This window comes from Panulirus ornatus, chromosome 55 (assembly GCF_036320965.1).
Source record: "Panulirus ornatus isolate Po-2019 chromosome 55, ASM3632096v1, whole genome shotgun sequence".
Taxonomy (NCBI): Eukaryota; Metazoa; Arthropoda; class Malacostraca; order Decapoda; family Palinuridae; genus Panulirus; species Panulirus ornatus.
The window spans coordinates 1,004,416-1,020,050 of NC_092278.1; positions in this window are offsets into that span (position 1 = coordinate 1,004,416).

Consider the following 15,635-nt stretch of genomic DNA (forward strand, 5'->3'; position numbering starts at 1 on the left):
CCCCAACGACAAAATTGACCAATACAATATAGCCATTAAGTTAATCAAGCGACCAAGATAATGTAGCCATGATAACATTATAGCATAATAGAGCCACCATGCCAATATCGTCAACATGACAATGTAGCTACCAGGAAAATATATGAACCTTGAAAAATTTAGATGCCATGATAATACATTGGTTTTATGAGTTATACTCTCAAGGTGTCTATATTATAATGATATATCCTGTCTTGTCGCTATATGTTTGCTATTATTCAAAAACGACTAATTGTCACAGTATCTATATTGTCCTATGGTTATATTAACATAGTGAATATGATTTGTATATTTCTTTTCTGTTTCTTTGACTGTATTTTCACATCAGTTATATGATCACTGTGGCTATATCATTATAGTGAATAAATCATCATCGTGACTGTATTATCATAATGGCCAAATTGTCATGTCAAATATGTTGACATAGAGGCTATATTATCATGATATCATAAAGTTATTGTAAGTTTATTATGAAGGTGACTAATGTCATGGTGAGGATTTATATCGTGATATTATTGTAATGCTGTCTGTGTTATCATGGTGGCTATATTCTCTTTTGCTGTATTTTCAATGTTATTCTTTTGTGAAAATGGCTTTTTTTTCAGTGTAGCTATAGTGACATGGGGAACATATTTTCATAGTGGCAGTATTGTCATTATCAACATACCGTCATTTTGGCTATCCTTACTTTTTAGTTACATTGCTATGATGTATATATCGTCACCTTAGCTATATTTACAAGTTGATCTTTTTTTAACCTGGTGATATATTGTCATTACAAAACTCATGCATACTTTGTCATAAGCGATATAATATCATGATAATTATATTTTTATGGTGACAATGTTGTCATACAGACTATATTGTCATTATGACTATAATGTCATAGTGGCTATACTGCCAAGATAACTATAGTGATACGTTGACCTTTTTATCATGATGTTTATGTCATAGTGACTGCATTTTCATAGAGGCTTTTTTAATGGTGTTCACATTACCCTTGAGGATATACCATTATAGAAGAGAAATTGTCATTTTCATTAGATTATCAGGTTACTACATTGCCATGATATGCTATATTGCTATGGTTTCAGTATTGTCATGGTAAATCTTTTATTACTGTGGCTACATTGCAACGGAAACAAAAATCGTAAGGTGGCTATATTTTCATGGTAGGATGATTTTATTATGGCGATTATGATAGCATTTCTGAGCATATTGTCATGATGACTGTGTTGCAGTAATATCTATATTGTCATTTAATTTGTTGAATTGATGGCAATATTATCTTAGAGACGGTACTGTCATATCATTTTTATTGTAACGGTGGTTGCATTGTCATCGTAACTATATAGTCATGTTGGCTATATTGTCATTAAGATTATTGTTATGGTAGCTATATTGCCATGGTGGCTGTATTGTTAAGTCACTATATTGCCATGATGGCTATTTGTCATTTTGTTATATGACAAGGAGGTGACTGTCTTTTCACGTTGACAAAATTGTCGGAGTAGCTATATTGTCGAGTAGTGGGTATATATTTTTTTTTTTCTGGCGGTATATTATCATGATGGCAATAATAATATTTTGGCGATATTGTCATGGTGATATAGTGTCTTAGCAGCTAAACTCTTGTTGTGGATAGTTTTCAATTCAAATAACTTATCATGGTAGCTACAAAGTCAAGGTTACTACATTTTCATGGTAACTACATTGTCATGGTGAAGACATTGGCATGGTGGCTGTATTGTTATTTTCGATATAATGCCATCATGGCTATATTATCTTGGTCGCTATATCAACTTGATGGGTAAATTGCTATGATTAATTTTGTCGTTCGGGACATAATTTGTTATTAGCTATGATATTGTTGTGATTATATGATCATGATAATAATATTTTCATGGCGGCTTATTTGGTATGGTAAGTGTAAGTGACTGGATATCATGTCATCAAGTCACTTATATTGTCATGGTTTTTACATTGTGATATTGTTTATGTCAACCTGCTGACTATATAATCAGGATTGGTGGATGATTATGGTAACTGTATTGTAATGTCGTTTTATTTCATTGTGATGATTTTGTCATGTTGACTACAATTGCATGACAACTTTAATGTTATAATTATATCATAATCATAAATCCTCTCTGAGTCACTGTTTTTTCACAGAGACTATATTGTCCTGGAGTTTATATGTTTGCTATGATCCGAAAGCTACAATTTATTCACAGTATCTATATTGTCAGGTGGTTATATTGAAATTGTGAATATACGTTGAATGTTTCTATATTTTTTCTTTGACTATATTGTCATATCAGTTAAATGATCATGGTAGCTTTGTTGTGATTGTAAATACATTGTCGTCGTGACTATATCATCATAATGGCTAAATTGTCGTAGCAAATATGTTGACATGGGGGCTATATTTTCATGATATTTATAAAGTTATTTTAAGATCACTATCAAGGTGATTCTAATGTCCTTTCACTTGATTTGTATCGTGACATTATTGTCAAGGTGGCTGTATTGTCAAGGTGGCTGCATTACCGTTTGCTGTATTTTCAATTTTACGCTTTTGTGAAGATAGCTTTACTGTCAGTGTAGATATAGTGTCATGGAAAATATATATTCATGTTGGCTGTATTGTCAGTATGAATTTTTTGTTATTTTGGATATCTCCTCATTTTGGTTACATTACTATCATATATATATCGTCACCTTGGCTATAATAGAAATGTGATCTTTTTTATATTTGCTATATTGTCATTTTTTTCAATCTTGCATATATTATAATAAGTGATATATTATCATGATAGCTATAATATTCCGTTGGCTGTATATTGGAATTGTGACTATATTGTTATCATGAATATAATCTCATGTTGAATATCTTGCCAAGATAACTATATTGTCTTGAGGACTATCTTATCATGATGGTTTTAATTTCATGGTTACTACATTTTCACAGTAGCTTTTATAATGGTGTTGGTTTTGCCTTTGAGGATGTATCACTATAAAACGAGATTTTTGTTTTGAATAAATCAGTAGGGGGCTATATTGTCGTGATATGATATATCATTATGGTTTCAGGAATGTCATGGTATAAGTATTATTATGTTGGCTACAATGCGATGCGAGCCATAGTTGCAGAGTGGCTATATTTTCATAATATAATCATTTTTTTATGTCGATTATATTGCATTTGTGAGCATATTGTCATGGTGACTGTTGCCATAATATCTATATTGTCATTTGATTTGTATAATTGATGGCAATATTGTCATAATGTAATGTCATGTTTCCAGTATTGTCTTGGTGGTTGTATTGTCATCGTGTCTATATGGTCATGGTGCTTATATCTCCATTAATATTATATTGATATGGTAAATATATTGCCATGGTGGCTATATTGTTTGATAAATATATTGCTATGATGGCTATTTGTTATTTTTGTTGTATTTCAAGTTGATTGTCTTTTCATGTTGCCTATATATCAGGGTAGCTATATTGTCATTATAAGATTACAGTCATAAAGACGATATACTCGCCATGACAATATTTTCACCTTAGACATTAGAGTCACCTTGAAAAGAGATTTACAATTACTATATAAGTATCATGAGAATATAGCATCCATATTAACATATTTCCCATGACAATTTAGCCATGATGATAGTATAGTCATAACGACAATATATTCACTATAACAACAAAGCCACCATGACCACATAACTGATATGGATTTATAGTCAACGCAACATTAAAGAAACCTTCAAAATATATTCACTATGTCAAAATAGCCACCTAAAAATATAGATGACGTGACAAAATAGAAGCTTTCGGATCATAGGAAAAATATAGCCTCCAGGATAAATAGGGTTCAGGAGACAATAGGGTCCAAGACAGGGTTTATCATTACTATATATTCACCTTGACAGTATACCCCATAAAACAATGTAAGAACAATGAAAATGTACCTGCCATACCAATATGACTACTATCAAAATGAAGTCAATATACCAAAATAATCACAAAAGAGATCTTCATTGCTATATAGTTACGATAATCATATATTAATGATGATAATGTAATCAACATTTTGATATAATAATCATCACCGTATAAAAACCATGACAATATAAGTTACCTGACGATATGATATCAAGACAGTTACCCCTCACAATACCAAATAAGTCGCCATGAAAATATTATCATGATCATATAATCACAACCAAATTGTAGGTAAAGACAAAATACATCCCCAATGATAAGATTAACCGTAGCAATATAGCCATCAAGTTGATATAGCGACCAAAATAATGTAGCCAGAATGGCATTATATTGAAAATAACAATAGACCCACCATGCCAATATCGTCATCATTACAATGTAGCTTAAATGAAGTACAGTAACCTTCGAAATGTAGCTACCATGATAACATATCACCATGCTAATATCACCAAAATTCTGGTATAGCCATCATGGCAATATACCAAAAGAAAAAAAGACCCACCACAATGATATAGCTACATCAACAATATAGCTACTCTAACAAAAAGCCATCATGGCAATATAGTTACCTAACAGTATAGTCACAATGGCAGTATACTTACCATAACAATGTAATCTTAATGACAGTATAGCCACCATGAGTATATAGTCACGATGACAAGACAATCATGATGACCATAAAGTCAACATGACAATACAGTCTCTTTGACAATATTGCCATCAATTCAATAAATCAAATGACGATATAAATCTTATGGCAACACAGTCACCATGACAATATACTCACAAATACAATAAAATCGTCATAACAAAATGATCCAACCATGAAAATATAGCCACCCTGCCACTATGGCTTCCATTACAATATAGCCAAGATAATATATATTCCCCATGACAGCACCGAAACTATAACAATATAGTATATCAAGACAATGTATTCACCTGAAAATTTAATCAAAATGAAATTTTCGTTTTTATGATATATCTTCAAGGGCAAAATCAACACCATTGAATTAGCTACCATGAAAATGCAGTCACAATGTCATTATAACCATCTTCATGAAATAGTCACCATGACAATATAATCATCTTAGCAATATAGCCACTAAGACACTATAGTCATAGTGACAATATAGTCACCAAGACAGTATACCGTCACCTTAATAATATAGTTATCACGATAATGTATCGCTTATGAAAAAATATGCATGAGAAAAAAAATGACAATATAGCAACTATGAAAAAGCTCACCTTGCCAATATAGTCAAGGTGACGATATGTAAATCTTAGCAATGCAACCAAAATGAAAAGATAGCCAAAATGATGGTATGTTCATAATGACAATACTGCTACTATGAAAATATATTCCCCATGACATATAGCTACAATGACAAAAAAGAGTAACATTGAAAATACAGCAAACGACTATATAGCCACCATGACAGTCTAGCCACTATGACAAAAATGTCACGATATAATTCAGTCGCGGTGACATTAGAGTCACCCTGATAATAAAATAGTACTGATTATATAAATATCATGAAAATAAGGCTTCCATGTCAACATACTTACAATGACAATTTAGCCAATATGATAATATAGTAACGACGGCAATATATTAACTATAACAATATAGCCATGATCATATAAGTGATAGGACGATACAGTCAACGCAACAATAAGGAAGCCTTCAAATTATATTCATTATGGGAATATAAGCACCTGACAATATTGATGCTGTGACAAAATAGTCTCTTTCGGATCAAAGCAAACATATAGGCTCCAGGACAATATAGTGTCCATGACAAAATAGCAACAAAGACATGATTTCTCATTAATATATAGTCACCTTGACAGTGAAACAACATTGAAAATGTACCTGCTATAATAATATGGTTACCATGAAAATGTAGGCAAAATGACAAATTTGACACATTGAAATATATTCGTCATTACAATTTAGTTACTATAATCATATATCAATCGTAAGAATATTAACAGGAGGCTGATATAAACACCATCACAGTATAAAAACAATGAGAACATAGTGATATGATAATATCATATCCATACACTTGCACTCACATCACCAAATAAGCCGCCAAGAAAATATTATCATAATCATATGATTGAAACAAAATTGTAGTAAATGACAAAATATATCCTCAATGACAAAATTAACCATAGCAATATAGCCAGACAGTAAATATAGCGACTAAGATAATGTAGTGAGGATGACATTATATTGAAAATAGCAATAAGGCCACCATGCCAATATCGTCACCATGACAATGTAGCTACCATGAAAATATAGTAACCTTGACAATGTAGCTACTATGATAATACAATCCCATGGAACATATACAAAACACTTTAGTTGCGAAGACTCTATGTCATCCTGCTGATTATATTGTCATGATTGGTCAGTGATTATGGTAACTATATTGTAACGGCGATTATATTTCATTGTGATTATTTTGTCATGTTGACTGCATTTTTAAGGTAGCCATATTGTTATGGCAGCTACATTTTCATGGTTGTTGTTTTGTTCTATTGGCTATACTGTCAAGTTGCCTCTATTGTAATAATAAATCCTGTCTTGTTCGCTATTTTTTCATGGAGAAGTTATACTGCCATAGTGAATATAATTCAAAAATCTCTTTATTATTGCGTTGACTATATTGTCATATCAGTTATATGATCATGGTGGCTTATTGTTATGGTGAATATACTGTCATTGTGACTATATTATCATAATGGCTAAATTGTCATGGCAAATATGGGTATATAGAGGCTATATTTTCATAACATTTACGTAATCATTGAAAGTTTATTATGAAGGTGACTCTAATATTATGGTGATTGATTTATGCCGTAATATTATAGTCATGGTGGATGCACTACAGTGGTGGCTGTATTGTTGTTTGCTGAATTTTGAATGTTACTCTTTTGTGAATATGGCTTAATTGTCAGTTTAACTATAGTGTCATGAGGAGCATATTTCCACAGTGGTAGTATTGTCATTATGAATATAACGTCATTATCTTCTCATTTTGGTTACATTGCTACCTCGCAAACGCGGGAGACAGCGACAAAGTATAAAAAAAAAAAAAAAAAAAAATATATATATATATATATATATATATATATATATATATATATATATATATATATATATATATATATATATATATATCGTCACGTTGGTTATATTGGGAAGGTGATCTTTTATATAGTTGCTATATTGTCATTTTTTTAATCATGAATATTTTGTCATAAGCGATACATTATCATGATAACTATACTAATTAAGCTGACAACATATTGTCAAGGTGACTATTTTGTAAAGGTGACTATTTCATTGTGATGGTTATTATATCATGATGACTGAATTTTCATGGTAGCCTTTCTAATGGTGTTGATTTTGCCCTGAAGGATATATCATTATAAAAACGAAATTTTCTTTTTGAATAAATTATCAGGTGACTATGTATTCATTTTATGCTATAGTGTTATGGTTTCAGTACTGTCATGGTGAATGTATCATAATGGTGGCTAATTTGCAATGGAAGCCATAGTGGCAGGGTGGCTATATATTCATTGTGGGATCATTCTGTTACTCTTTTGTGAACATTGCTTTATTGTCAGTGTAGCTATAGTGTCATGTTGAATATATTTTCATGGTGGCAGTATTGTAATTATGAACATACCGTCATGATGGCTATCATACATTATGGTTACAATATTATGATGTATATAATATCATCCGGCAATATTGGCACAGTAATCTTTTTTGTAGTCAATATATTCTCATTTATTTCATCTTGCATATTTTGTCATAATCGTTACATTATCATGATAAGTATATCATTAAGGTAACAATATTGTCATTTTGGCTATATTGTCTATATGATTATTATTTCATAGTAGTTATATTATTAAGATTATTATATTGTCATGAATATGTTCTTATGGATTCATCACTGCAATGGTGAATGTATCATTATGGTGGCGATATTGCAAAGGAACCCATAGTGGTAAGGTGACTACATTTTCATGGGGGCATCATTCTATCATGACGATTATATTGCAATTGTCACTATATTTTCATGGTGACACTGCTGCCATGATATGTATATTGTCATTTAATTTGTTAAATTGATAGCAATATTTTCATCGACTATGTATGGCTATTTTGTCTGTTTTTTCCCAGTCGTTTTATTGTTATCTTGATTATATGGTCCTGGTGGCTATTTTATCGTTAAGATTATATCGTTATGGACAATATATTGACATGGTGGCTATATTGTTATGTGACTATATTGTCTTGGTGGCTGTTTGTCATTTTTGATATATGAAAAGAAGGTGACTGTTTTTTCATGTTGGCTATATTATCAAGGTAGGTATATTGTCATGGTAGCTATATCGTTGTGGTGGTTATATCTCTTTCTGGTGGTATATTGCCATGATAGCTATACAAACATGTTGGGATACTTGCATGGTGATATATTGTCTTTGTTGCTAAACTGCTATTGTAGATATTTTGTCGTGAGAATATATTATCAAAATAGCTATATTGTCAATTTGACTATATTTTCTTGGTAGCTACAGTTTTTCGACCATATTGGCATGGTAGCTATCTTCTTCTCTTAAATATAATGCCATCATATCTAAAGTATCGTGTTTGCTATATCAACTTGCTGGCAATAGTGATAGAGTGAATTTTGTCGCAGGGGATATTTTTTGTTGTTAGCTATATTTTCATTGTCATTATAAGATCACGATAGCAATATATTCATGCGGGTTATTTGGTACTGTGAGTTTAACTGTATAGATATCGTATCCTCCTGTCAATTGTATTGTCAAGGTCTTTATAATGTAATGTTGTTCATCTCAACTTGGTGATCACATTATTATGATGAGTGTATGGTTATGGAAACGATATTGTAATAGCAATTGTATTTCATTGTAATAATTTTGGCTTGGTGAGTGCATATTCATGGGAGCTATATAATTATGGAAGATACGTTTATATGGTTCGTGTATAGTTATTTTGGCTATAAAGTCGGAGTGACTATATTGTAGTGATAAAGCCTGTCCTGGTTGCTCTTTTGTCATTGAGACTATTTTGTCTTGAACGATTTATGTCTTGAAGCGATTATCTTGTTAGTGGCTATATTGCCATAGTGAATAAAATTTCATGGTGTCTATATTATTGCTTTGAATATATTGTCATATATATTATATGATCATGATGGCTTCATTGTTATGTTGAATATATTGTCATCGTGACTATCTTATCATAATGGATAAATTGTCATGGTAAATATGTTTTTGTGGAGGCTATATTTTCATGATATATACATGGTCACGGAAAGTATATCATGAAGGCGACCCTATTGTCATGGTTACTGATTGATATTGTTACAATATTGTCATGGTGGGAATACTGTTATGATGGTTATATTGTCGTTTGCATTATTTTCAAGGTTACTCTTTGTGAAGACGGCTTAATTATCAGTGTAGCTATAGTGTCATGATGAACATATTTTCACAGTGGCAGTATTCTTATTAGGAGCATACCGTCATGTTAGCTATCTTGTCATTTTGGTTACATTGTATGGTGTACATATCGTTACCTTGGCAATATCAGTTTCGTGATCTTTATTTATAGTTGCTATAATATCATATTTTAAAACACGTATTTTTTTCAAAAGTAATACATTATCATGACACCTATATCATTATGGTGACTATATTGTCATTGTTAATATTGTCATTATGACTATAGTTTCATAGTGGCTATATTGCCAAGATAACTATACTGTCATGGTGTCTATTTTATCATGAAGGTTATAATGTCATGGTGAGTTCATTTTTATGGTAGCTTTTCTAGTGGTGTTGATTTTGCCATCGAGGATATATTATTACAGAAGCGAGATAGTCATTTAGATTAAATTATCAGGTGACTATATTCCCTTGATGACTATATTGTTATGGTTTCGGTGCTGTCATGGTGATGTATTATAATGGTAGGAACATTTCAGTGGAAGCCCTAGTGGCAGGATGACTATAATTTCAAAGAGTGTATCATTCTGTCCTAGCTATTGCATTGCATTTGTTGCTATATTATCATGGTGACTGTGTTGCCATAATTTGTATATTGTCATTTAATTTATTAGATTGATGTCAATATTTTTAAAAAGACTATATGGTCATGTTGTCTATATTGTCATGGTGGCTGTATTGTCATTGTGACTCTATGGTCATGGTTGGTATATTGCCATGATGGCTGTACTAACAAATTGGCGATATTGGTATAGTGATATATTGCCTTGGCGGCTAAACTGTTATTGTGAATATTTTATCAGGGGAATACATTATCATGGTAGCTACAGTGTCAAGATTATTATATTTTCATGTTTGTTACATTGTCATGTTGACTATATTGGCGGCCTATTTGGAATTGTGAGCTTAATGTAGGGATATCGTATCATTATGTTAATTATAGTTTCATGGTTTTTATACTGCGATGTTTTTTATGTCAACCATGTGATTATATGATCATGATTGGCGTATGGTTGGTAAATATATTGCAATGTCGATTATATTTCAATGAGATTATTTTATCATGGTGAACATATTTTCATGGTAGCTATAATGTTATGGTAGGTTTATTTTCATTGGATGTTATATTCCTTTTTGCCTATACTTTCAGTGTAGCTATATTATAATAATAAATCCTGTCCTGATCGCTATTTTGTCGTGGACAGTATATAGTCATGGAGGCTATATGTTTCCTATGATCCGAGAGTTATCATTTTGTCACAGTGTATATAAAGTCAGGTGGCTATATTGCCACATTCAATATAATTTCATGAAGTCTTTACTGTTGCACTGACTATAATGTCATATCAGTTATATGGTCCTGGTGGCTTTATTGTTTTGATAAATATATTGTTATTGTGACTATGGAAGCCATAGTGGCAGGGTGGTTATATTTTCATGGTGGTATTATTTTATTGCGATTTTATTGCATTTGTATATACATATATATATATATATATATATATATATATATATATATATATATATATATATATATATATATATATATATATATATATATATATATATATATATATATATATATATATATATATATATATATATATATATATATATATATATATATATATATATATATATATATATATATATATATATATATATATATATTGTCAGATTGTTATATTGCCATAGTAGATATAATTTCAATGTTCCTTTATTGTTGCGTTAACTACATTGTCATATCAATTATATGATCATACTGGCTTTATTGTTATAGTGAATATATTTTCGTCGTGATTATATTATCATTATGGCAAAATTGTCTTGGCAAATATGTTGGTATGGAGGCTGTATTTTCATGATATTTTTGCAGTCATTGTAAGTTTATTATCAGTTTGACTATAATATCATGGTGATTGATTTATATCGTGACATTATTGTCATGGAGGCAGTACTGTCTTGGTGGCTACATTGTTGTTTGCTGTATTTTCAGTATAACTTTATTGTGAAAATGGCTTTATTGTCAGTGTAGCTATGGTGTCATGAGGTACGAATTTTCATAGTGACAATATTGTCATTATGAACATTCCGTCATGTTGGCTACCTTCTCATTTTGTGTCCATTGCTATGATGTATATATCGTCACCTTTGCTATATTGATAAGCTGATCTTTTTTTTATAGTTGCTCTATTACTATTTTGTTAATCATGCATATTCTGTCATAAGCGATATATTATCATTATAACTATATTATCAAGGTGACAATATTGTCATGGTGAGTATATTATCATTCTAAGTATAAGCTCATACTGGCTATATTGGCAAGATAATTTTATTGTAAAGGTGACGATTTTAACATGATGTTTATAATGTCATGGTGTCTGCATTTTCATTGTAGCTTTCTTAATGGTGTTGATTTTGCTCTATAGGATATATCATTATAAAAAGGAAATTTTCATTTTGATGCTTTATCAGGTGACTACATTGTCATGATATGCTGTAAGGTTTCAGTGCTGTCATGGTAAATGTTTTATTATGGTGGCTACATTGAAATGGGAGCCATAGTATCAGGGTTGCTATATTTTCAAAGTGGGATCATTTTGTTTTGGAGATTATATTGCTTTTGCGAGAATATTGTCATGGTAAAAGTGCTGCCATAATTTCTATATTGTCATATATTTTGTTGAATTTATGGAAATATTGACATAGAAACTGAATTGGCATATTGTATGTATTGTCTTGGTGGTTGTATTGTCTTTGTGACTACATGGTCATGGTGGCTATATTGCTATGAAGATCATATTCTTATTTTAACTATATTACCATAGTGGCATTAGTGTTAGGAGACTATATTATCATGGTGGCTATAGTGTTAGGTGACTATATTTCCATGGTGGCTATAGTGTTAGGTGACTATATTGCCATGGAGGCTATTTGTCACTCTTTTTATAGTACAAAGAGATGAATGTCTTTTCAAGTTAGGTATATTGTTGTCAGGGTACCTATTTCGTCATGTTAGCTATATCGTTGTGGTGGGTATTATATTATTCCGGTGGTATGTTGCCATGATGCCTATACTAATATTTTGGCGATATAGGCATGGAAATATAGTATCTTAAAAGCTAAACTGTTGTTATTGCCATTTTTTCATAGGAATACATTATCATGGTAGCTATATTGTCATAGTTGATATACTTTCATAGCGGCTACATTGTCATGGCGACAGTATTCATCCTGATAGCTGTACTGTTATTTTCAATATAATACCATCGTGGCTACATTAGCTTAGTCGTTATATTAACTTGATGGCTATATAGCTATGGTTGATTTTGCCGTTGGAGATATATTTTGTTGTTAGTTACACTTCTATTGTGATTATATGATTATGATAATATTTTCATGGCTGCTTATTTGATATTGTGAGTGTAAGTGTACGGATATCATATCATCATGTCACTTATAATGTCATGGATTTTACGGCATGATGGTGTTTATGTCAACCTGCAGATTATATTATGACGATCTTTGCATGATTATGAAAACTATCTTGTGATAGCGATTATATTTCATTGTAATTATTTTGACGTAGTGACTATATTTTCATTTTAGCTATATTGTTATGTCAGTTACATTTTCGAGTTTGTTTCATTATTGTACTGTCTATACTGTCAAGGTGACTACATTTTAATGATAAACCCCTTTTTTTTAGCTATTTTCTCATGGAACTATATTGTCCTGGACGCTATATGTTTGCTATGATCCGAAGGCGACCATTTTGTCAAAGTATCTATATAGTCATTTCGATATATTGTAATGGTGAATATAATTTGAATGTGTCTACATTGTTGCGTTGATTATTTTGTAATATCATTTATGTGGTCTTGGTGGCTTTATTGTTATGGTGAATATATTGCCATCTTGACTATATTATCATAATAGCTAATTTCTCAGAGCAAAGATATTCATGTGGAGACTATATTTTCATGGCAGATATATTCATATGGATGCTTTATTTTTATGATATTCATGTGGTCATTGGAGGTTTACTATCAAAGTGACTCCAGTGTCCTGGTGATTGATTTATATCGTGACATTTTTGTCGTGGTGGCTGTGTTTTCTTGGTGGCCATATTGTCATTTACTGTATTTTCAATGTTACCCTTTTTGTGAAGATGGCTTTGTTGTCAGTGTAGCTTTAGGTGTCTTGGTGAACATATTTTCTTATTGGCAGTATTGTCGTTATGAACATACCGTCATTCTGGTTATCTTTTCATTTTAGTTATATTGATATGATGTATATATCGTCACCTTGGCTATATTGGCAATGTGATCTTTTTTATAGTTGTTATATTGTCAGTTTTTTAATCATTCATATTTTATCAAAAGCGATACATTATCATGATAACTATATTAATAAGGTTAGAATATTTTCCTGGATGACTATATTGGTAATATGACTATAATCTCATAGTGACTATATTGTTAAGATAACTTCATTGCCATAGTGATTATCTTATCATGAAGGTTATAATGTCATTGTGACTGCACTTTCAAGGCAGCTTTTATAATGGTGTTGATTTTGCCCTTGAGGACATATCATTATAGAAGCAAATTTTCATATTTAATGAATTACCCGTTAACTAAATTGTCATGATTTGCTATATCGTTATGGTTTCAGTACTGTCATGATGAATGTATTATCAAGGTGGCTATATTGCAATGGAAGCCATAGTGGCAGGTTGGCAATATTTTCATACTTGGATCATTTTTCATGGCGATTATATTGCATTTGTGAGTATATTGTCATGATTACTGTGTTGCCATAATATTTATGTTGTCTTTGAATTTGTTGATTTGATGGCAAGATTGTAACACATATTGTATTCTTATGTTCTCTGTATTGTCATGGTTGTTGTATTTTCATCGTGACTATATGATCATGGTGGGTATATCAAAATCAAAATCATATTGTTATGGTAAATATATTGCCATTATTGATAAATTGTAAGGCGACTATATTGTTATGATGGTTAATTGTCATTTTTGTCGTATTACAAGGAGATGACTGTCTTTTCATGTTGGCTATATTGTCCGGGTAGCTATATTGTCATGTTAGCTATATCGTCTGTATTTTTCTGGCGTTATACTGCCGCGATGGCTATACTAATATTTTCTTGATATTGGCTTGGTGATATAGTGTCTTAGCAGCTAAACTGTTGTGGATATTTTTTCATAGGAAAACATTATCATGGTAGCTACATTGTTAAGGTTAATACATTGTCTGGGTAGCTACATTGTCATGGTGACGATATTGGCATAGTGGCAGTATTGTTATATTCAATATAATGCTAATAGGATTATATTATCTTGGTCGCAATGTTAAGTTGATGGCCGTATTGATATGGTCCATTTTGTCGTTGGGATATGTTTTGTTGTTAGTTAAATTTTTTTCGGATTATATGATAATGATAACCATATTTTCATGGTGACTTATTTGGTGTTGTGAGTGTAAATGTATGAATTTCATATCATCATGTCAACTACATTGTCATGGTTTTTATACTGTGATGGTGTTTATGTCAACCTCCTGATTATCTCATCATGAGTGGTGTATGATAATGGTACCTATATAGCAAAGGCGATAATATTTCATTTTGATTATTTTATCAGGCTAACTTCCTTTTAATGTTAGCTATATTGTTAAGGGAGGTACATTTTCATGGTTGTTATAATGTTTTATTGGCTATACTGTTAAGGTGGCTATAGATGATATGATATCAAGACAGTTATCCCTTACAATACCAACTAAGTAGCCATGAAAACATTATCATGATCATACAATCACAGCCAAATTGTAGGTAAAGAGAAAATACATCCCCAATGATAAGATTGACCGTAGCAATATAGCCATCAAGTTGATATAGCGACCAAGATAATGTAGCCACAATGGCATTATATTGAAAATAACAATACACCCACCTTGCCAATATCGTCATCATTACAATGTAGATT